A 22044-nucleotide genomic window follows, 5' to 3' on the forward strand; every position below is an offset into this window, starting at 1 on the left:
GACAGACAAGACAGCAAACACGCCTTCGCTGAGCCTAGCCCTCCTCGCTAAGAAGCTCTGCCCCACGGAGGGAACGGGAGCGCTGGCCTCACCACAGCAGCCTGCAGGGCCATGTTGATGTGTGTGTTAATGTGTGACAGGTTTAATAGAGCTTCAACCATGCGTGTGCGTATATGTCCACCTGCCTCAGCCTTACCAGCAGGCCCCGGTCTGGTCTGGTATAATTTGCACGCCAGTGGGTGTTTCGGTGTCTGTGGTGAAAAGCCGGCACCAGTGTCCCGGCCCACTGCTTACCTAGTGGGAGTCCCCTTTCTCTCTGGGCTGCGTGAATAGACACCAGCACCCTGGGTGAGCATTATTCCAGCGCTGTTAGCATTAGCACACATACAAATACAGTCAAGCGGAAAAACGCTGCCTTCTCTCCCCAGCTTTCAGGGATGGGGGGGGGGGGCAGGACGGGCTGGGGCCTATGCCGGCTGTGCCCGGGGAATGTCTCTTTCGACTGAAGCGAAACTGATTTGATGAAGGAAGAAATCGGGGCCCCCCTCCCCTCCGTGTAACTTTTATCCCTCAGTCGGCACACTCTGTTCTCCGCTGAACACCTCTTGTCCTGGACGCTAATACTCATACTGGGAAGGCCGGGGCAGGGTTCGGTCACAGCGTGGCGCTTTGTCCTTCCGTGTCCTGTCTGTCGGAAAACGCCCAAAAGAGACTCCGGAGTCTCACCTCTCAATTTTTCCCGGGACGCCACTCTGTCAGTTTGGCTGCTGTGTCTTCACTTTTCTCTCCGTTCTCTGTGGTTCCACACAGGCACCGACACAGCCACGGCTGCTTGTTAATTAATAATATATATATATATTTTTTTTCTCTCTCAAGTGCAGCGCGCCACTAATTCCTCACATCTTGAAGCGATCACGTCCCTTCTTATAAAAGCGGCGTATTAAAAGTTTTTACACAAGAACCTCCAATCGAAAGCTGACAAACAAGCCAGAGTTTGACCGGCCTCGCTCTAAAATTTGGCATTAAATGTCCTCTAATTGTTTTCTTTCCCTTGCTGTTCGACATACCAGACTGGTGAGGTGACTATATCCTGGTATGACTTGTTCCTCAGCTCTCTCACTTCCACGTTACAGATCCCATCGACACCCATGAATCATCCTTGAAGAAACGTTTTACGTTTCCGGCGCCATCGCGAGCGGCCGCCAGTTGTAGATGTATTTATAAAGACCAGTTTGTCTTTTATTCTTATTATTCTTGAGCCATGTTGTAACCTTTTGAATAATCTCGGCGTAGGAGAATTGCCTTCGGGATTAATGAGGTTTTATCTTATCACGCTGTTGCTCATTCTGACGTTTTTTCCTGTTTTTATCTGAATAAGAACTTGGAAGAGCTTGCGTCTGGTAGCTTGTTTCTCCGAGATTGTATGCAGCAGCAGTAGCGAGGGGTAACGAGGTGGAGATGTGGGAGTGAGGAGGAGGTGAAGGTCATGGTTGTGAGGAGAAGAGAAGGTTAGTCATGGCTGGAAAGAGTGGAATGTATCACTGAGAAGAACGATGACAACCTGTAGATAGTGGTCATGGTTGAGAACGTGTAGATAGTGGTCATGGTTGACAACCGTGACCACTAACTCCACGTGTAGATAGCGGTCATGGTTGAGAACCTCGTAGGTATTTGTCATGGTTGAGAACCGTGTAGGTAGTGGTCATGGTCGAGAACAGTGTAGATGCCGATCGGGGGTTGGGAACGGTCGTGGAGACGGTGGCACCAGATGAGAAGACTCACAGCTGTGTGGGTGATCACCTCATCACTGCCCAGGTACAATACGGACGTGCTATCGAACGTAGCGCTCGTTCGCTTGAGCTGTAACCCCGCTCCCCCACCCTGACAGTGAGTGCTGTAGCCTAAGGCTACAGCACCTAGGCTAATTGTCCTATCAAGCGTGTGCCGCTGTCGAGGTGGCTGAACACTACCCCCCCTTTCCCCCTGGGCTGTCTGGCCCTTTAAATCTAATCTGTTCTATTAGCGCCACGCTCGCCTGCCGCCTGCCACGGCCCTCCGTTCTAACCCTCCTCCCCAGCCAGCTGCTCTGCCTGTCAGCTGGCGGCCAGGGGAGAGGGGGTGCTCTCTCCACGGCTGGGGAGAGAGCGAGGGGGAGGGGGGGAGTGCTCTTTTCATCTCTCGCTCACTCTCTCCACTGTCTCTCGTCCTCCAGCCCGGCCGCAGGACACCGTAGCCTGGTATTGGGCGTCCACACGGAGTGGGCCGTCTAATAGAGGAGTTTTCATCTCTGCTGGTAAAAGCGGGTGATTCATCGGCAGGCCTCATCAGGTGTTTCTAAAGAACCCCGGCGCGCCATCAGACCAGGCGGTTCTTCCTCTCATCTGTGACTCAAGTGGCGGGATTAACTGTGTTCTGAAATGCAGAGAGAGACGTGAGACGGGGGGGGGGTGTATTTAATCAGCAAGGTTCGGGGCACGGTTTCACTGCCAGGCTTTTTAATGTGGAGGGGAGAGGTGGGGCGTACAGCCCATGCTCTTTCTCTCCTTCCCTAACATGCTCTCTGTCGGTGCTGAATAACCTTTTCAGACAGGCTCGACGTGTCAGCAGTGCCGCCTTCCAGAGCACAGTGACACTAATTGATTTGTCAAGTGTCATGTCTCACAGCCGACTCGCATCGAAGCCCTCCAGAGCGGCGCTTCATTCCTCGGCGTCCGTAAACGGCTAACAAAGCTGTCATTCTCTGCAGCCCTGTGGATCCTCTGTACCTGGCAACAGTCGTTAAGGTTTAGACACCCCCATTCAGAAAAGGGAGGGCTGTTCCATTCATAAAGGAGAGCATGTTACGCCAACAGGCCAGGCACGGGGCTGGATGCACTTGTGGGGTTTTGTGCAGCTGATGCGTTTTCCGGCACCAGGGCTAGGCGATATGGCCTAACAATGTACATCTGTAGGTTCCTTTTGAACCATACCCAATTGGTGATTAATCTTTTCTTATAAACAAACTACAGGAGAGAAATTGAATTATAGAATGACTTTTTTTTTAAATTATTTTAACATTTTAGTATTGAAAATGATTAACTAAAGCAAATAAAGATACATTTCCCTTGTGGGATTAATATAGAGCAAACCAAATTTTACCCACTTTTTTTTTTATGTATAAAAGGAGTACAAGCCTGTCCACTGCCTATGCCAGTCACCCCCAGTGCATAAATCATGTTTATATGATTATCAAGATAAAAACATAATGCTGGCTACTGCTACCTCAGCCATCACCACCCTTTTGTCTGTTAATTATTGTTTTAAATCTAACAAGGACACTTGCTAACGAATGTGACTAGCTAGCTAGCTGCATGTAGCTTCCGGTGTCTTTAAACACCCACATGAGCGTTGGAACAGTGTAATTCACACAGAATGTCTGGTTTATGCTACGAAAGCTCGGTGAAGTGGTGAAGCTTCCGTACCGTAATCACCCGAGTTAAAGTGGAAAAACAATGTTCATTTTTACACATCGTCCAAAATCCTAAATTAAAATGAACTGAATTTTTTTTTTTAATGAATCGCCCAGCTCTAACTGGCATTAGCACTAACACGCTCACTCAGACAGCCTTGGCGTAAACACGCGGGTTTGGACAGTAACGGAGCATTAGTGTGCGTGTGTTTGTCTGCAGCAAGAGTTCATTACTCCCCAGCAGACAGTCAGTCCATCCGCCTCCAATCTGCCCTGGGGATGAACCAGGGGAAGGAGGGCAGCGACACACACACACACGACAGTTGTCTGCCTGCCTCAGTCAGTCAGCAGTCGGCCCCTGTCTGGGATCGCCCCCCCCCCCCCACACACACACACACACACACACACAGTTCAAGAACATGCCTTTGCAATTTTTTGATTTTTCCAGGATTTGGTCAAAATAATGTTTTACCGTAAACCCCAAGTACTACAATAACAATACAGTATTTAGTTTGTAATATGTGTCTGAGTTGAACTGAAAGGGCTTTAGAGGCCTCTGAACTATCATGTTGTTTTGACCTGCTGGCTCCGCCTCATCGAACAACAAACTCATGTTCTAAATCAAGTACTTGCATACTTGCATATTTACTAGTGCTCGAACCAGGGTGTGTGGATCAGGCCCCAGTCCTTCACCTGAGCCACTAACTCATCTCCTTACACGTTACATTCATTAAATTAACCCTAACCCTAAAAAACTATATAGATTATACAAATAGCTCACAATCCTTTTGGATGACAGTAATCCAAATATCAAATGTCATATTTCCATTTGAATGTCTGCGTTCTGCGATTCCATCCGTGTTTTCCGCGTCGAGTACGCTGCTTCGTACGCAGCAACATTTTGGTTGGCCCCACCAGATCTCACTCCCAGGTTTTTTGAAAAGTTGTCAGCCTTGGGATCATCCTAGCTGGAGGGTTCGGTCTCAACCAGACAGCCCCGGAGGATCATCTGGAGCTGGGCTATTTTTAGCACCTTGCAGGGGGCGAGATTTCCCCCTTAGATGAACCGAGGCGCCTAGAAACGATGAGCCACGCATGTGCACGCGCGGTCTACGCCGCTGCACTCTTTCCTGGTCTCCACCACAGCTTGCCACTCTTCAGCTGTAAGAAGCCTGCAGCAGCGTCTCCAGCAGCAGATACTAGTGGAAGGCCTTGCTTCTGTGTGTGTGCGTGTGTGTGTGTGCGTCGGCCCTGTGTTTTGGCAGGGCATGGCCGCCAGCTTGTAAGGGTAGTGTACCATTCTGTCTTTGGCTCGTTCAGTTTTTCAGGTGAGGTTTCAGATGATTAGCGAGGCAATGTCAAAGTGTATGTGTGTTTGAGTGTGTCTGTGTGTGTGTTTGAGTGTTTGACAGGTTGAGTAAACACACCTTCTGACTTGTGACAGATCCTTTTGAGTTGGTTATCTCTCCCCGTCTGATGGAAAGCTCTTTGCACGCTTCACGTTAAACCCGAGAATTTGACACGAGCCATCTTTGAAAAAACAACAATGCCTGTCTGTCTCACTTGCCAAGTAGTAAAACTGTTACTGCAGGAGAGAGAGCCCCATGTTTGATGTTGACAGCTGTTGTGTTTTTCTCTCTCTCTCCCTCTCTCTCTCTCTCTCTCTCTCTCTCTCTCTCTCTCTCTCTCTCTCTCTCTCTCTCTCTCTCTCTCTCTCTCTCTCTCTCTCTCTCTCTCTCTCTCTCTCTCTCTCTCTCTCTCTCTCTCTCTCTCTCTCTCTCTCTCTCTCTCTCTCTCTCTCTCTCTCTCTCTCTATCTCTCTCTCTCTCTGTCCATTCCCCCCCCCCCCCTCTCTCTGTCTCTCTCCCCCCCCCCCTTCTCTCTGTCTCTCTCCCCCAGATCTGGTGTCTCTATTTGACCTGGAGGATGACCTCCCAGACGAGCTCATCCGTAACGGGGACATGGTGCCCGACGCGGCCGCCAAACACAAGCAGCTGTCGGAGCTCCTGCGGGCCGGCAGCTCCTCCGGCCTGGGCGGGGGGCTCAACTCCTCCAGCCCCCAGCCTGGGTCCATGGGGGGCCAGCTGGCCTCCGTGCTGGGCAAGAGCCCCCTGGGCCAGGGCTCGCCGGGACACCCGTCCCCCCAGGGCCAGAAGGGGGGCCAGGGGAACGGGGGGCCGGGCATGGGGGGGTTCGGCCAGGCTATGATGAACAGCGGGCAGGTGATGGGCCAGGTGATGAACGGCGGGCTGGGGCCGGCTGGCAGGGGCAGGCCTGGATGCAGTACCAGGGGCAGGCCTTGCCGGGGGCCAGCGTGGGGGCAGCGTGCTGGCGGAGACTCTCACCCAGGGAGGGGCGCAGATGGGGGCCCACAACTCCATGAATGCCCAGCAGGCCGGCAACATGAATAAGGTAAGGTGGGGGCCATGGGGTACTAGAAATGACTAGTGGTCTCTTTCATTGGGAAAGAAACATGTGTTGCATCCCTGTAGACGACACGGTGCAAGTTTTCCTTGAGCAGTGGTTTGAGTCTGGACACAAACGGTAAACCTGTAATAATGCAGACGGTGAGCTCCGGCGCTGTCCGGCCGCCCAGCTGCTGAACCAACGGGCTGAGCTCGTGCACTCAAGCTCCCATCTCATCTCTCACTCTGTCAGGGTGCCGCGCTGGCGGAAAACAATCCATTGAGATTTTCAGGCCGCTTCTGTGTAAACAGTCCCTATCCACTCTGTAATCCTTGCCAGTGGTGTATCATCCATGTTGAGCATAGTGTGGTGTGTGTGGGGGGGATGCGCTCCACTACTTGTTTACACCCCCCCCACCCCCCTCCGTCCTATTGATCTGTTGGTCTTCCTGGGTCTGTGAGGAGCAACCAGACACCCAGGTGTTAGAGTTGGATGGCTGTTTAACCAGTTAGAAGGTGGAGGTCTGTTTAACCAGTTAGTAGGTGGAGCTGGAGGGCTGTTTAACCAGGTAGGAGGTGGAGGTGGAGGGCTGTTTAACCAGGTAGTAGGTGGAGGGCTGTTTAACCAGGTAGAAGGTGGAGGAGGAGGGCTGTTAAACAAGGCAGGAGGTGGAGGTGGAGGGCTGTTGCAGGTAGGATTGACTGTGTTGAACTCTGTATTGTATTTCCTGAAGCATTTTCAAGGAAATTACAGCGGTGTTGATTTGTCTAAAGGGCCCAAGCAGCTTTATCTGTAGATCATGTGTGTGTGGGGTTTGCCTCAGTCTTGATTTAAGTGAGCATCGTGAGAAAAGCGCCCGCCAGAGTTCCTCGCTCTCAGTCGTGTGGTTAAGCAGGAAACCAAGAGGGAAACCAGGCCGTGACTTCTCACCCAGGAGACACACGCAGCCCTCGCCACATGAAACACAGCTCCCTGGCATGCTCTCTCTCTCTCTCTCCGTCTCTCTCTGTCTGTCTCTATCTGTCTCTCTCTCTCCGTCTGTCTCTCTCTATCCGTCTCTCTCTATCTCCGTCTCTCTCTCTGCGTCTGTTTCTCTCACACAAATACACTTATTCCCAGACATTGCGACTTCCACCTAGACTGAGGGAGAGCGAGGGAGGGAGAGAGAGGGGGGGAGAGACAGAGAGGGAAAATATAGGAGAGAGAGAGAGTGCTAAGGGCAAGCCGTCCCTGTGTTTACCTGGGGCAGTGTGAGGTCTGTGGATGAAGGCGTAGGAGCTCACTCAGGTCGTGTTTACCTGGCGCCTCCTCGCCGTAGTGACACGTGCTGCTGAAGTGTGGCGAGGGGGGGGGGGGAGAGAGAGAGACAGACAGAGAGAGAGAGTCTCTCTGGCTGCAGAACGAGTCTCAGTTCGTCCTTTCATTCTTCTCCCTGTTCCGTCTCCTCTTTCCTGCCTTGCTCCTTGTTTTCCTTTCTCCCTGTCTTCTGTCGGTCTCTCTCTCTCTCTCGCTCGCTCTTTCTCTCTCTTTCTCTCTCTCTCTCTCGCTCTCTCTCCCCCCCTCCCCCCCGTCCTGCGCGTGTGTCCATGTGTGCTGGCTCTGCCCAGCCCCTCAGAGGTCACACTGGAGCAGCAGATCATGCTCAGAGGACGGGGGTGTCAGGGACTGGGAAAGGGGGGGGTCACTCTCCCCCCACCCCTTTCCCAGTTTTTCAACCCCTTTCCTTTTTCAACAGGAACGGGTTCAGCTCTAGTTTGAAACGCTCAGAGGATTTTGACCCCAAAAAAACATTGGTTCAGAACCCGAAAAGTTGGTTTCCAGCTGAACCTGAAGATTTTTCTTGACTGGAAGTGTGAACCATGACAACATCGGTGGTTGTCATATTCTACAGGTTGGAAGGACAGGATTCAGCAATATAAAAATAAACACCTTTCCGTTCAAAACTGCTGGAAATGCCGACCGGTTCACCAGATAGCACCAGGGTTCCAAAAATCCTGAACATAACCAGTTCAAGAACCAGAGCTAACTTGTTAATTTGGTGGGAAAGCAGCTGAGAGAGAGAGGAGGGAAGATCCGATGTGGCTCGGTGTGGTGAGACCTGATGTAGATGTTATCTGGTGTGATTTAGAAGGAAGGGGAAGCGTTGTGTGTGTGTGTGTGTGGTGAGGAACAGGCAGGCTCGGAGGCCGCGAGAGAGACTGTGTAGGGGGAGGGGTGGGCAGGCAGCGCTCTGCTAAAAGTGCCTCCGCAGCTCCATTATTTTCCCTCCCTCCCTCTCTGGCTGCGCTGGCTCTTTCATGTGTCTGCCTAAGCGAGCCTGACGGCAGCAGGGAGTCACACACTCACACACACACACATGCACGCACACACATGCACACACACACATGCATACACACATGCACGCACGCACGCACTCACATACACACACTATACACGCACTCATTCACATGCACACTTCCTTACACACCAGACACAGAAACTGACGATGGCAGAGTGTCGATGGCAGTGTGTGGATGGCAGTGTGTGGATGGCAGTGTGTGGATGGCACTGTGTAGATGGCAGAGTGTGGATGGCAGTGTGTAGATGGCAGTGTGTAGATGGCAGTGTGTGGATGGCAGTGTGTGGATGGCAGTGTGTGGATGGCACTGTGTAGATGGCACTGTGTAGATGGCAGTGTGTAGATGGCAGTGTGTGGATGGCAGTGTGTAGATGGCAGTGTGTGGATGGCAGTGTGTGGATGGCAGTGTGTGGATGGCAGTGTGTGGATGGCAGTGTGTGGATGGCAGTGTGTGGATGGCAGTGTGTGGATGGCAGTGTGTGGATGGCAGTGTGTGGATGGCACTGTGTCGATGGCAGTGTGTAGATGGCAGTGTGTAGATGGCAGTGTGTAGATGGCACTGTGTCGATGGCAGTGTGTCGATGGCAGTGTGTAGATGGCACTGTGTCGATGGCACTGTGTGGATGGCAGTGTGTGGATGGCAGTGTGTGGATGGCAGTGTGTGGATGGCAGTGTGTGGATGGCAGTGTGTGGATGGCAGTGTGTGGATGGCAGTGTGTGGATGGCAGTGTGTGGATGGCACTGTGTGGATGGCACTGTGTAGATGGCACTGTGTAGATGGCACTGTGTAGATGGCACTGTGTAGATGGCAGTGTAGAGTACAGAATAACGGGCGATTTTGGTTTCAGAGTGTGTTTTTATCACCTCTGTTTGGAAGCCAGTCAGACACATGACTGGTTTGCTGTTGGTCTTCATTCTGGTCAGATGGTGTGAGAGAGGGCTGAGAATGTGATTTTCAGCAGGGCATCACTTCCTCTATCTCAACCCCTGCCAGGCCCATCGCCAGCCAGACCACAGCTGTGGGCCCTGGTCTTCCCCTGAATCACAGCCTGGCTCCTGTCAGCTGGTTGCTGTAGTGTCGACTGATTGAATGATTTGATTGATTGATTGATTCATTGCCGGTTCAGTGCATAAACCAGCTATGCTAGTACTCTCAATTGCACCGATGCATGAAAATGTCCTAACACCTAGCCACAAGAGATTAGACCCACGGCCAAACCACTCACTCAGGAAACACCTTGGTGTTGTGGTGCCGCCGGGAAAAGAATAATGGCTGTAACTTGTGAGGCAGTAACATTGGCTGTCTGGCTGGATGTGACTCCCTTGTCCGCTGAAGGCTGTGTTCCCCCCCCCCAGATGGGCATGGGCGGAGCGTTCGGGCAGCAGTACGGCCAGGTGGGGGTGCAGCAGGTGGGGGTGCAGCAGCTGCAGAACAAGGCGGCCCTGCAGGCCAACAGCCTGGCTCCCTTCCCCAGCGACCTGAAGGGGGCCAGCACCGTGGCCAACCTGGTGAGTGGTGCCATCCACCCTTACACACACACTCACACACTCACTCAGTCACTCGTAGGTTTGTTTTCAAATGGGGGTGAGGCAGCTTTTTTTTTGATGCAGCCGTTAAATAGGATTTTCTTAAAGATGCTGTCAAGCAAATTCCATGATTTTCTTCTCAGTACATTATATAAGTGTGAAACGAGTTGCTGAAAGCATGTGCAAAGCTCTAAAACTTTGCCGCACTGAAATGTGGAGTTAAACCGTTGAAGAGTTTCTCACCCGTTTTCCGCTCAGGTTTTGTATAGGCGGGGCAAAACCCACCTATCTACGTCACAGCCACCTATCTACGTCAGATCTCAGACGGTTTATATAACCTGCATTCTGTTACTCAGCTGGTACAATGCAAAGACAAAGTAATTAACACATAAAACATTCAGAGACTGAAGGTAGGCCTGTTCTGATAGCTTCAACTTCTTCAGGCGACACGCCCCCCCAGTCTCAAGCAGAGAAGACTGCTGATTTTCTAATGATTTCAAAGCCTAATTTAACACACTTGTCTGTTTTTTTTTTCTTCATTTCGAATTTGGATGGGTAGTTAACACAGGGGCAGATTTGCCCTTTCTCAGGAAGTGACCCGTCCCATCCACGTGTCATAAAGCCTGCGCCCCTGCACTCTCTCACTGACACCTCTTCACTTACTCTCTAACTCTCTCACTCACAGTCTTAATCGCCCACTCCCACACACCCAGGGCTTGGTGACATCACACACCCTGTGCCTGGTGACATTTACATTTCTAGACCTAGACTCCTAGTCTCCACTCTATCCCTCCACACTCACTTAACTATAATTATACTGCATTGTATGCACTGTTTAGTACGTGGTACTAGGGCGCAGCTGAGCAACATATCACAATAAAATGTTTCATTTCAGTTGATAGGGATAGTTATTGATCATTTTTAACGACCCATTTTTTATAAAGGTTAGGCTCATTTTAGGGGAATTTAACCACTTAATTTATCAAGGCACACATGTAGTAATTAAAATGTTGACGCAACAATAAACAAGCGCAAATGCACAATGGTACATGCAAGCAATTATTGCGGGCCGACCGACCAATTATAGAGCCGTAGAACTGTTAGTCACAGCCAAAAACACCCGCTGCGTCCTCCAGAGGCTGGAAGAGGCTGGGGTCTGAAGTCAGTTGGTTGTCGTATTCCCGTTTTTGGCTGGAACATATTTTACGAAGAGTTTCCGCACAGCTGCGTTTTGTTATCGTTCAGACGTAAAAAACGAACGACAAAAACTGCGCTCGCTGGTAGGGATGCTCGTTATTAACCGTGTAACCGCTAACCAACAATACGAATGTTTACTGGTTAATACTATCGCGGGGGCTCTCAAGTTTGATCAAAAGTCTGACGTGAGATTAATTCCATTCATGGTATATAGCAGGACAAGCTATCCCTTCTCAGCGTGAGAAATGCAAGATGTTGCGTGAGAAATGGTTGAAATGCGCGAGTCTCACGAATGCGTGAGACTTGAGAGCCCTGCAATTGGTTAAACAGTGTTGCCAATTTAGCGACAACACAGCTAGATTTAGCAACTTTTCACCTTCCAAAAAAAAGGGACAATCTCCGTTTTCATTATGAAGCAGTAGCAAAATAACTAATTGTACTTCCGTGTAGTTATAGCCGCCAATCATGCAGCCAGCGCTCTCGCTTCAATGGGTTATTGTTTTGTAAAACAGTTTTTGTTCTGTTGTTTATGCTGCTATTTGAAAATCAATCCCTTTGGGGGGAAAAACTAACATTTGTTGTATTGGTATTTATTTATTTATTGGTCAGACACTCAGCCATTCTACATTTATAATCTTGTCGGTTCAAAGGTAGTGGTCGTTAATGATCGTCGGTTATCGTTCAAAATCTTTTTTCCTAATGAGCATCCCTACTCGCTAGCACTAGAAATGGAACAAGCCCCACAAGGGGCCAACTGAAGTCAACAGATGCGTTCTCGTGGACCGGTCCACTTGCCAAGGTATTGGAACGATTATTCAGGGTTCCTCTCGGTCTGTCCGTCGGGGCCCGTGGATGAAAAATGAACCAGAGGGGAGAAGCATTCGTCATGAGGCCTCCAGATACTGCTGAACGATTATCATAGTTTCACAGAGAGAGAGAGGGGCAGAGAGAGGGAAAGGAGGAGATGAGGGAGAGCCAAAAAGGGGGGGGGGGGGGCGAGAGAGAAATGGGGTAAGAGTGCGAGAGAGGGAGAGAGGGATAGTGGAAAAGAGAGGGAGGGGTAACAGGAGAGTAACTCTTTCAAGGCACTAAACAAACAGTCAGGCTGCATGCAAAACCTTTTTTTCCAGGAACAGGAAACACACTAAATCAAGCCAGGAAATAGTTTTGCTGCCTTTTATTTTTCCAAAATGTTCAGGGAATCATTTGCAAAACCTGCTTGCGGTTGTGTTTAACAGGCCTTGTTCTTCTTCTTTTGGTTTAGCGATTAAAAAAAAGAAATATCGATTCCCTGCCGCAATTTTTGTACACCCCCCCCCCCCAACCACTCTACCCCTCAACTCACTACCCTCTGTTTCTCTCACTCAGTCGCCCTCTTTCTATGCAGACTACACCTTTACTCTTTACTCTCACGTCTCTCTCTGTTTCTCACTCGCTCACACTCTGACTGTGTAGTATAGATGGCACCTATTGGCCTAAGAGAACCAACCCCCGAAACATCCATCGCTCCTCTAATCGCCCCTCTCCCCGGTGTCTCCTCAGGCCCAGATGCAGCAGCAGGTGTCGGCGGTGGGCATGGTGCCTGGCGGGGCGGGCGTGGCCGCGGGCCCCACGGCCGACCCGGAGAAGCGCAAGCTGATCCAGCAGCAGCTGGTGCTGCTCCTCCACGCCCACAAGTGCCAGCGGCGGGAGCAGGCCAACGGGGAGGTGCGGGCCTGCGCCCTTCCCCACTGCCGCACCATGAAGAACGTCCTCAACCACATGACCCACTGCCAGGCCGGCAAGTCCTGCCAGGGTGAGTTGGTGGGGGTGGGGGTTTGGGGGAGGTTAGTTGGGGTTGCGTGGGGGGGGGGGTCGTCACATTCTTGAGTTACTCTTGCACCTGAGTGGAATAGACAGAAATTCCTGCCCGTATAGATAGAATCACAGAATCATTATCGTTATTGTTTAGCTGTGTGTTGGGCCCCAGATGGTTCTTCAGACCAGAGTTCTTCGGCCCTAACCCTTCTATAAGTGTTAAACTGTGTACTTGCAGACCTTGGTTATCTGCTGCACTGACTGTTATGGAAGTGCATCTCCATCACCGAGTTTGATGCAGTACACATCTGGATGCATTGACAACTATCTGATAGGATATGAAGCAACTTGCGATGCGATACGATTCACCCCTATTGCGATGCAGTGCGATTCGATACGATTCAACACGATTTTATTCAACCATGCGTGATTCCATGCAATATGATGTGATGCAAAAGAATATTATGGCATGCAGAATAGTACATTCTGTAGTTTTATTTTATTTATTCGGTTCTTCTTAAGCAGACAGCAAATTGTAAATGAACTAAATGCCATTTTTGCATCCCATATTTGTTTCCCAAGTACTGCAACTCGCTCAATCTCATTTATGCTGTTTATTTTTTACACCAAAAACCCACTTTGATTTGTCACAAACCAACCTTTTTGCAAGCCCTTTTGTAGTGCAAAATAGAAACAAAAAAATGAAAAGATGAAATGAAACCGGGCCTGGGCCTTGCCTTAAACCAGCGCTTCTGTCTTGTTCTGTCTGTAGTTACGCTCACAACACCTCACAAAGTTGAAACGTTTACCTAAACTGTACGGATGCTCAGACTTCACTGTTCTCTCCCCCCCCCCCCCCCCACCACTCCTCCCCCCACCCTAGGACTGTTAAGTTCCCTCAATGGTGCAAGACGCCAGCAAACATAAATCCGTGACTTGTTTTAAAAGCCTGTCTGGGTGCTTAGGCCCAGTGTAAACAGTGGAGCTGCTCTCGTCTCCGTGGGTGGGGCCTCTGGACCGGCGGCTCCAGGGAGGGCTCGGCAGACCTCTGACCCCTGTCCTCAATATTGCTGATAGGAGTGGGGGAGGCTAATGGCTGGAGGAGTTAGACCTAGCAACCAGACTTGTTCGGTCGCCCTTCACTTAAGTAGCTTTTTCGTCTTGTAGTTGTATTTTATCTTTGTATTTGAGAAGAGAGAAAAAACATTCTCAAGGGCCGTGCTAAGTGGGTATTTTATTACATTTTTCTTCAAGATAAATGTATTTATTCACTGAAGAAAATCTGTGTTCCCCCCTCAGGTTGTGGATAAAACACGTTTAACTTTCTTGTCTCGTGGAGTTTGATCCCTGTTACTCCATGACGTCTACAATCTGATTATCAGGCTTTTGAGTCCTTATTACCTTTATTAGTTCACTTCCACTATACTTGAATGCTCTTCACACAACCCCAATGACTCTCGGCCCTGTTTCTCTCTCAACTGTTCAATTCTCTTCCAACGCAGTGCTGAATAACTCCCCTCTCTCTCTCCACCTCCCTCTCTCCATCTCCCTCTCTCCCTCTCCCTCTCTCTCCCCCCCCCCCCCCCACACACACACACAGTGGCCCACTGTGCCTCGTCCAGACAGATCATCTCCCACTGGAAGAACTGCACGCGGCATGACTGTCCTGTCTGCCTGCCGCTGAAGAACGCCAGTGACAAGAGGACCCAGCAGCGTGAGTAACCCTGACTGAGCATGCTCAGACCAGCTACGTTACCACAGGTAACAACCATACCTGGAATAGAGAACAGGACTACACCAGCAGGGAGAGAGGACTAGTGACCAGCAGGTAGACAGGACTAGTGACCAGCAGGTAGACAGGACTAGTGACCAGCAGGTAGACAGGATTAGTGACCAGCAGGTAGACGGGACTAGTGACCAGCAGGTAGGAGGATAGATAGACTCGGTTACGGAGGATAGACTCGATGACGGAGGATAGACACGGTGACGGAGGATAGACACGGTGACGGAGGATAGACACGGTGACGGAGGATAGACACGGTGACGGAGGATAGACACGGTGACGGAGGATAGACACGGTGACGGAGGATAGACACGGTGACGGAGGATAGACACGGTGACGGAGGATAGACACGGTGACGGAGGATAGACACGGTGACGGAGGATAGACACGGTGACGGACAGGACAGGCCGGTCTGGCTGTGTTTGGTGTTCAGTGGCGCCACCTGCAGGCGGCTCTCCCTCCTCCCAGCCCTGCTCTTTACCGGCTCGCTGGCTGCGAAAAGCCGTTGCGTCCGAGTGGATTCCTGTGGACCGCCGGGGCAACCCGACACCCGGGCAGGGGGGAGGGGCCCGCTCTCAGAGGCTGCGCTCTGATTGGTCGGAGGCCCTGTGACTGGTTTAAATGCCCCTGCAGAGGTCAGCATGCTCCTGCTGTCACCGCTCGGCTCTGAGGCGCCCAGGGAAGCCCCACTTACCTGCACGTGTGGATTTAAATGTCAAATACGTATTCAGTCACAAAAAGAAATATATACGTGCATATATTTATAATGTTAGGGTTTTATTTATTTACTTTTTGTTCTAATTAGTTGCAATGTTTCAGGAAGTTCTTTTATCATCCAATACAGATGAACAGGAATGTAAACGTTCTCTCCCCCCCGTCCCTGCAGCCATGCTGGGCTCCCCGGGCTCCAGCCTGCAGGCCTCCATCAGTGCGGTGGGCTCGGGTCCGCCCAGCGCCCCCTCCATCACCAGCACCACCCACATCGACCCCAGCTCCATGCAGAGGGCCTACGCAGCGCTGGGCCTGCCCTACGGGAACCAGTCCCCCGGACAGCAGAACCCCCAGGGGGGGCCCCAGGGTCCCCAGCACCAGCAGCTGCGCTCCCTCAACGCACTAGGTACCACACTGACGTACTCTCCACACACACACACACACACAAATACATACTCTCCACACACACACCCTACACACACACACACACACACAAACTCAACTCACTAGGTACCACACTCATGTACTCTCCACACACACACCCTACACACACACACACACACACACACACAAACTCAACACACTTGGTACCACACTCACGCTCTCCACACACACACTTCGCCCTCTTTCTCAAACCCCTCGTATCTCTAACTCTCTCTCTCTCTCTCTCTCTCTCTCTCTCTCTCTCTCTCTCTCTCTCTCTCTCTCTCTCTCTCTCTCTCTCTCTCTCTCTCTCTCTCTCTCTCTCTCTCTCTCTCTCTCTCTCTCTCTCTCTCTCTCTCTCTCAGGCACCAGCCAGATGAGCATGCCAGGAGGGATGGGCGTGTCGTCGGAGCAGGGCAGCATGCACTCAGACTCCCTCCCCTCGTCCCTCAACAAGTGAGTCCTCCAGTCACCAGAGGGAACTCTAGCCTCTCCACGTCCTGCCCAGTTTACGGGTTCTCTCGGCGTCCTCGCTCACCAGAATCTTTCTCTCCCTTTCTCTCTCCCTCTCCCTCTCTCCCTTTATCTCTCCCTTTCTCTCTCTCTCCCTCTCCCTCTCCCTCTCCCCCTCTCCCTCTCCCTCTCCCTCTCCCCCTCCCCCTCCCCCCCTCCCTCTCCCCCCTCCCCCTCTCCCTCTCGCTCTCTCGTCCCCACAGTCAGCTGATGCCAGACGGGTCGGTGCCGGGCAGCATGGGACCCTGCCGGCGGCCACGCCCCTGTCCTCCTCCGGGGTGAGGAAGGCGTGGCACGAGCACGTCACTCAGGACCTCCGCACTCACCTGGTGCACAAGCTGTGAGTCCCCCCCCCGCGCCCTGTCCTCTACCCCCCCCCCCCCCCCCCCGTCCCCCCCCACCGTGACCCCACCCAGGGCCCGCCTGACGTTGCCCCCCTCCTGTTCTCGTTCCCTCCCAGAGTACAGGCCATCTTACCCCACCCCGGACCCGGCCGCGCTGAAGGACCGGCGCATGGAGAACCTGGTGGCCTACGCCAGGAAGGTGGAGGGGGACATTACGAGTCAGCCAACAGCAGGGTAGGGACCGCCTGTACACACACACACACACACACACACTTGTGACACATATTAGGACGTCGCCATACCACATGAGAAAAATCATGTCATCAGACATAAATGAATTCACTCGACGGTGCTTTTCAGCACAGGAAACAGTTGAGGTTGACGTTGACCTAAAAAATTAAAATATGTTCTCCTGTGCCCATTCTAGGACGAGTACTACCACTTCCTGGCTGAGAAGATCTACAAAATCCAGAAGGAGCTGGAGGAGAAGAGGAGGTCTCGACTGCAGAAGCAGCCCGGCATGGCCCAGCCCGGCATGGCCCAGCCCGGCATGGCCCAGCCCGGCATGGCCCAGCCCGGCATGGCCCAGCCCGGCATGGCCCAGCCCAGCCCGGCATGGCCCAGCCCGGCATGGCCCAGCCCAACGCCATGGGCCCCAATCAGGCCCCAAGGCCGACCAGTAAGAGTCCGCCCCCCCCCCAGCTCCCTCTGGCCTATCAGAACCTGTCCCTAGCCCGTCCTGCTGTTTGTTCACCAGGTCTCGCACACACCAGAGGGTCCAGCTGTATGAGTCCCTGTCAGACGTGTTTATGTGAACATGGCGGAGCACTGGGCATGGGAGGCCTGTAGAGAGCAAGCCTGTCTGTCCACTTGCTGAAAGACCTGTTTGACTAACTCTCTCTCCCTCTCTCTCTCGTTGTCTCTCTCTGTCTCTCGCTCTCTCTCAGATGGACCGGTGCCTATGCCCAATGTGCCAAATCAGCTCATGAACCGCATGCAGGTGTCTCAAGGTACCCCCCCCCCCCCCCCCCTCTGACTGATAATCTCCTCTCTGCAACATACAGTACCAGTCAAAAGTTTGGACACATGTCCTCAGACACACACTGTGACTCAAACAGGCGGGCAGAAAATGGGGTGGAGGTTGTGGGTTTGTGTTTCAACTAAGTTGATTATGGGGCGCAGGGGAGATTTAATTACGGCCACCTCTATTCCCGAGTGGTGTTAACCCACTGCTTAATGTGTGTGTGTGTGTGTGTCCCACAGGACTGAATCAGTTCAACCCCATGGCGATGCAGAGCGTGCAGATGTCCCAGACACCCATGGGGCCGCGGGGCCGCCTCCCCCATGACCCACCCCCAGCAGATCAGCATGGGCTCGGTCCCAGCGGTGAGACTCCACCTCTCTCTCTCTCTCATCCTCCCTTCCTCCTATCTCTCACTCCCTCTCTCTCTCTCATCCTCCCTCCACCTGTCATTTATTTATTCCCCCCCCCTTCTCTCTTTTGTCCTCTTCCCCCCCGTCCCCCGTCCCCCCAGATGGGAATGTCCCCCTCCAGGATGCCCCAGTCCCAAGGCATGATGGGGGCTCACCCCAACAGCATGGTGGGCCAGACAGCCAACCAGGGCCAGTTCCTGCCCCAGAGCCAGTTCCCCCCCGCGGGGGGCGGGGGCATGAACGTCAACCCCCGGCCAGCCGTCGGCCCAGGCAGCTGTCACTCAGGTGAGGAGGCGTAGCCTACCCAGTCGAACCCCGGAAGTCGTCTGCGCAGGGTTCACTCCCCGAGGACGCTATCTGCGCTTTCGTGTGTGTGTGTGTGTTCATGTCTGAGAGAGCTCTAACCAATCGTGTCCTGTGCCCCCCCCCTCCCCCTCCTCCCTCCTCCCCCCCTCCCCCCCTGCAGCAGAACTCTAGCCTCCCCCTGAACGCGCTCAGCTCCCTGGGTCCCCAGCTGGCCCCGCCCTCCCTCCGCGCCACCCCGCCGCCGCCCGCCTCCGCCCTGCAGCACCACGCCCCGCCCGCGCCCCCCCAGGCCCAACCCTCCACCCCCCGCCGGGTGCGGGCCCGCCTCCACCCCCACCCACGGCCCCCCCTCTGCCTCCGCCCTGGGCACGCCTCCCCCCGCCCCCTCCCGGCCGCACACGCCCCTGCAGCCCCAGGCGGAGCCCCAGGCGGGGCAGAGCCTGCCTCAGCTCCCCAGGACGCCGGTGAGACACCCCCCCCTCTCCTTGTCCTCCCCCCCCCCCCCTCTCCTTCTCCTCCCCCCCCTGCCTTCCCATAACCCAGCCACACCTGGTTCCATTCACAGACACGACTCGCATTCCCATTTGAAAGTGATTTAGAGTGTCCTGAAACGAGACGTCGCTCACGTTGGACAGATGACTCCGGGTTCTCTCCCGCCTCCAGCTTTTCTGATCCGACGTTGCGCCTAATATCTCTCTCCCTCTCCTCTCCCTCCATCCCTACCCTCCACCTCCTCTCTCCCTCCACCCCTGCCCTCCATCTCCTCTCTTTCCCCCTCTCTCCCTCCACCTCCTTTCTCCCTCCACTCCCTCCCTCCATCTCCCCCCCCCCCCCCCCCCAGCTGTCCCAGGGGCCGGTGGCCAGCGTGGACCACCGTGTGCCCACCCCGGGCTCGGTGGCAGAGGTCCACTCCCAGCAGGCCCTGCCCGGGGCCAAGGACGAGCAGCTGAAGGAGGAGGACGAGGAGGAGGAAGAGGAGGAGCGCGGCAGCGGCTCGGGGAAGAAGCAGGCCCACTTCAAAATGGAGGTAAGGGACCTCGCCGCAAGCCCACACTGCCCGTGGCGTTTACGGGGAAAAGTCAAGTATTCTGTTATATGCTATTTAGATAGATGGAATCGATAGGATTGGTATTATGTCATTATTTAAAAAGCAACAATACTCCTACTAAACTGGGCCCTTCTCTAACCCCCCCCCCCCCCCCCCCCACACACACACACACACACACACAGGATGAAGATACCAAACCCCTGTCTGTGAAGAAGGAGGAGCCAGACAGGCCGGAACCAAAGCATGAGCCGATGGACGTGGAGGACAGGAAGTCGATGGACACGGAGGACAGGAAGCCTGGCGTGAAGACTGAACCCAAAGAGGAGGATGAGGGCGGGGCCAACGGCACAGTGGCCTCCACCTCCCCCACCCAGAACCGCAAGAAAAGTGAGGACACGCACACACACACACGTACATGTACACACTCTCACACACACGCACGCCCCCCCCCCCCCCCCCATGAGAGTGTCCTATAAAGGCCGAGGCCAGGTTCTCTGTGCTCATGTCTAACCTCCAGCCTGTCTCCCCCCCTCCTCACCGCCAGTCTTCAAGCCTGAGGAGCTGCGCCAGGCCCTCATGCCCACCCTGGAGGCTCTGTACCGCCAGGACCCCGAGTCCCTGCCCTTCAGACAGCCTGTGGACCCCATGCTGCTGGGCATCCCGGTGAGGGCACACACGCACACACACACACACACAGGCTTAGATACACACACAGATACCCATGTGCACCGACACACCACGCTTCTCTCGCGCAGACATGCATGACATAGATACTCACACAGTGAGCTGCTATGTGTGGCATTCCTGGACCCCCAGACCCGGGTCATTTCCCCTTCACTGTATTTATCCCCCACCGTCCCCCCTCCCCCCCCCCAGGACTACTTTGACATCGTGAAGACCCCCATGGACCTGTCCAGCATCAAGAGGAAGCTGGACACAGGCCAGTACCAGGAGCCCTGGCAGTACGTGGACGACATCTGGCTCATGTTCAACAACGCCTGGCTGTACAACCGCAAGACGTCGCGCGTCTACAAGTACTGCTCCAAGCTGGCCGAGGTGTTCGAGTCCGAGATTGACCCCGTCATGCAGGGCCTGGGCTACTGCTGCGGGCGGAAGGTGAGGGGGGGAGGGAGGGAGGGGGGACTGTAAAAGTTGGAGAGACTTGCTGATGGTGTGGAAGGCATGTGTGTACATTTCAGCCGTAGGAAGAACCAATAACAGTGCTTAGATGCGTCAGTAGCCAAACATGCCATCACCCCTAATCCTAGCTATGTTCTAACTGTGTCCGTGTGTGTGTGTGTCCCTGTGTGTGTCCCTGTGTGTGTCCCTGTGTGTGTCCGTGTGTGTGTCCGTGTGTGTGTCCGTGTGTGTGTCCGTGTGTGTGTCCGTGTGTGTGTGTCCGTGTGCCCTTTACCCCCCAGTATGAGTTTTCCCCCCAGACCCTGTGCTGCTACGGCAAACAGCTCTGCACCATCTCCAGGGACGGTACCTACTACAGCTACCAGAACAGGTGAGACCTGGGGAGAGGAGGGGAGGGGGGGGGGGAGAGGGGAGCGGAGAGGGGAGCGGGGGGGAGGGAGGGGGAAGGAGAGGGGAGGGGGGGAGTGGGGGGAGGTGGAGAATTGAGTTGAGGCCACAGAGGACCTGTCCCTCAACAGCTGAGATGGATAGACCAACACCATGTGCTTAGAAAGGACCCCTCCCCCCATCCCTTCCTCCCGTGACACAGCCAGGACAGTGGCCCATGCAGCCGTCCGAACCCCCGACCAGCTCCGGAGCGTGTGGCCACCCCCCCAGGCCCCCAGTAGCAGCTCCACTGCGCCCCCCTCTGGTCACAGAAGGCTGCTTCAACCCTCATCTCCGATAGGACGCATGGCAGCTCCACATGGTTTTATCCAGGCTGTTACAGTCTGGCTGTCAGTGCCCCCACTCCAGACAGGGAGATATTTAGGAAAATATGTATTTATCTTTTATACTTTAAGTAAATGCATCAGTCTGGATGGAAGGACGTAGGTTCCATTCCTAGTGCTCCGTGTTGGCCAGTGGCAGGCTCTACCTAACTCAGTAGTAAGTTACTCAGTGGTATCTCCAGTAACACGCATGCACCCGGACGCATGGCTAGCGTTTCCCTCTTCACCTCAGCCAGGGAACCCCACGCTTCCCCAGAACCCGCGTTAAACGCTACGTTTCTCTTTCACCTCAGCGTCCCACACATCGTGTCACCTCTACCTGTCACCTCTACCCTGCCCCTGTCACCTCTACCTGTCACCTCTACCTGTCACCTCTACTTGTCACCTCTACCTGTCACCTCTACCTGTCACCTCTACCCTGCCCCTGTCACCTCTACCTGTCACCTCTACCTGTCACCTCTACCCTGCTCCTGTCACCTCTACCTGTCACCTCTTCCTGTCACCTCTACCTGTCACCTCTACCCTGCCCCTGTCACCTCTACCCTGCTCCTGTCACCTCTACCTGTCACCTCTACCTGTCACCTCTACCTGTCACCTCTACCTGTCACCTCTACCTGTCACCTCTACCTGTCACCTCTATCCTGCTCCTGTCACCTCTACCTGTCACCTCTTCCTGTCACCTCTACCTGTCACCTCTACCCTGCCCCTGTCACCTCTACCCTGCTCCTGTCACCTCTACCTGTCACCTCTACCTGTCACCTCTACCTGTCACCTCTACCTGTCACCTCTACCTGTCACCTCTATCCTGCTCCTGTCACCTCTACCTGTCACCTCTACCTGTCACCTCTACCTGTCACCT

The 22044-nt window shown here is 53.6% G+C and overlaps 1 pseudogene; it reads left to right on the forward strand.

Moving 5' to 3' along the window:
• The window catches only part of LOC134035292 (CREB-binding protein-like), a 35956-nt pseudogene that overhangs the window by 3564 nt on the left and 10348 nt on the right, over nucleotides 1-22044 (forward strand).

This window comes from Osmerus eperlanus, chromosome 2 (assembly GCF_963692335.1).
Source record: "Osmerus eperlanus chromosome 2, fOsmEpe2.1, whole genome shotgun sequence".
NCBI classification, from domain to species: Eukaryota; Metazoa; Chordata; class Actinopteri; order Osmeriformes; family Osmeridae; genus Osmerus; species Osmerus eperlanus.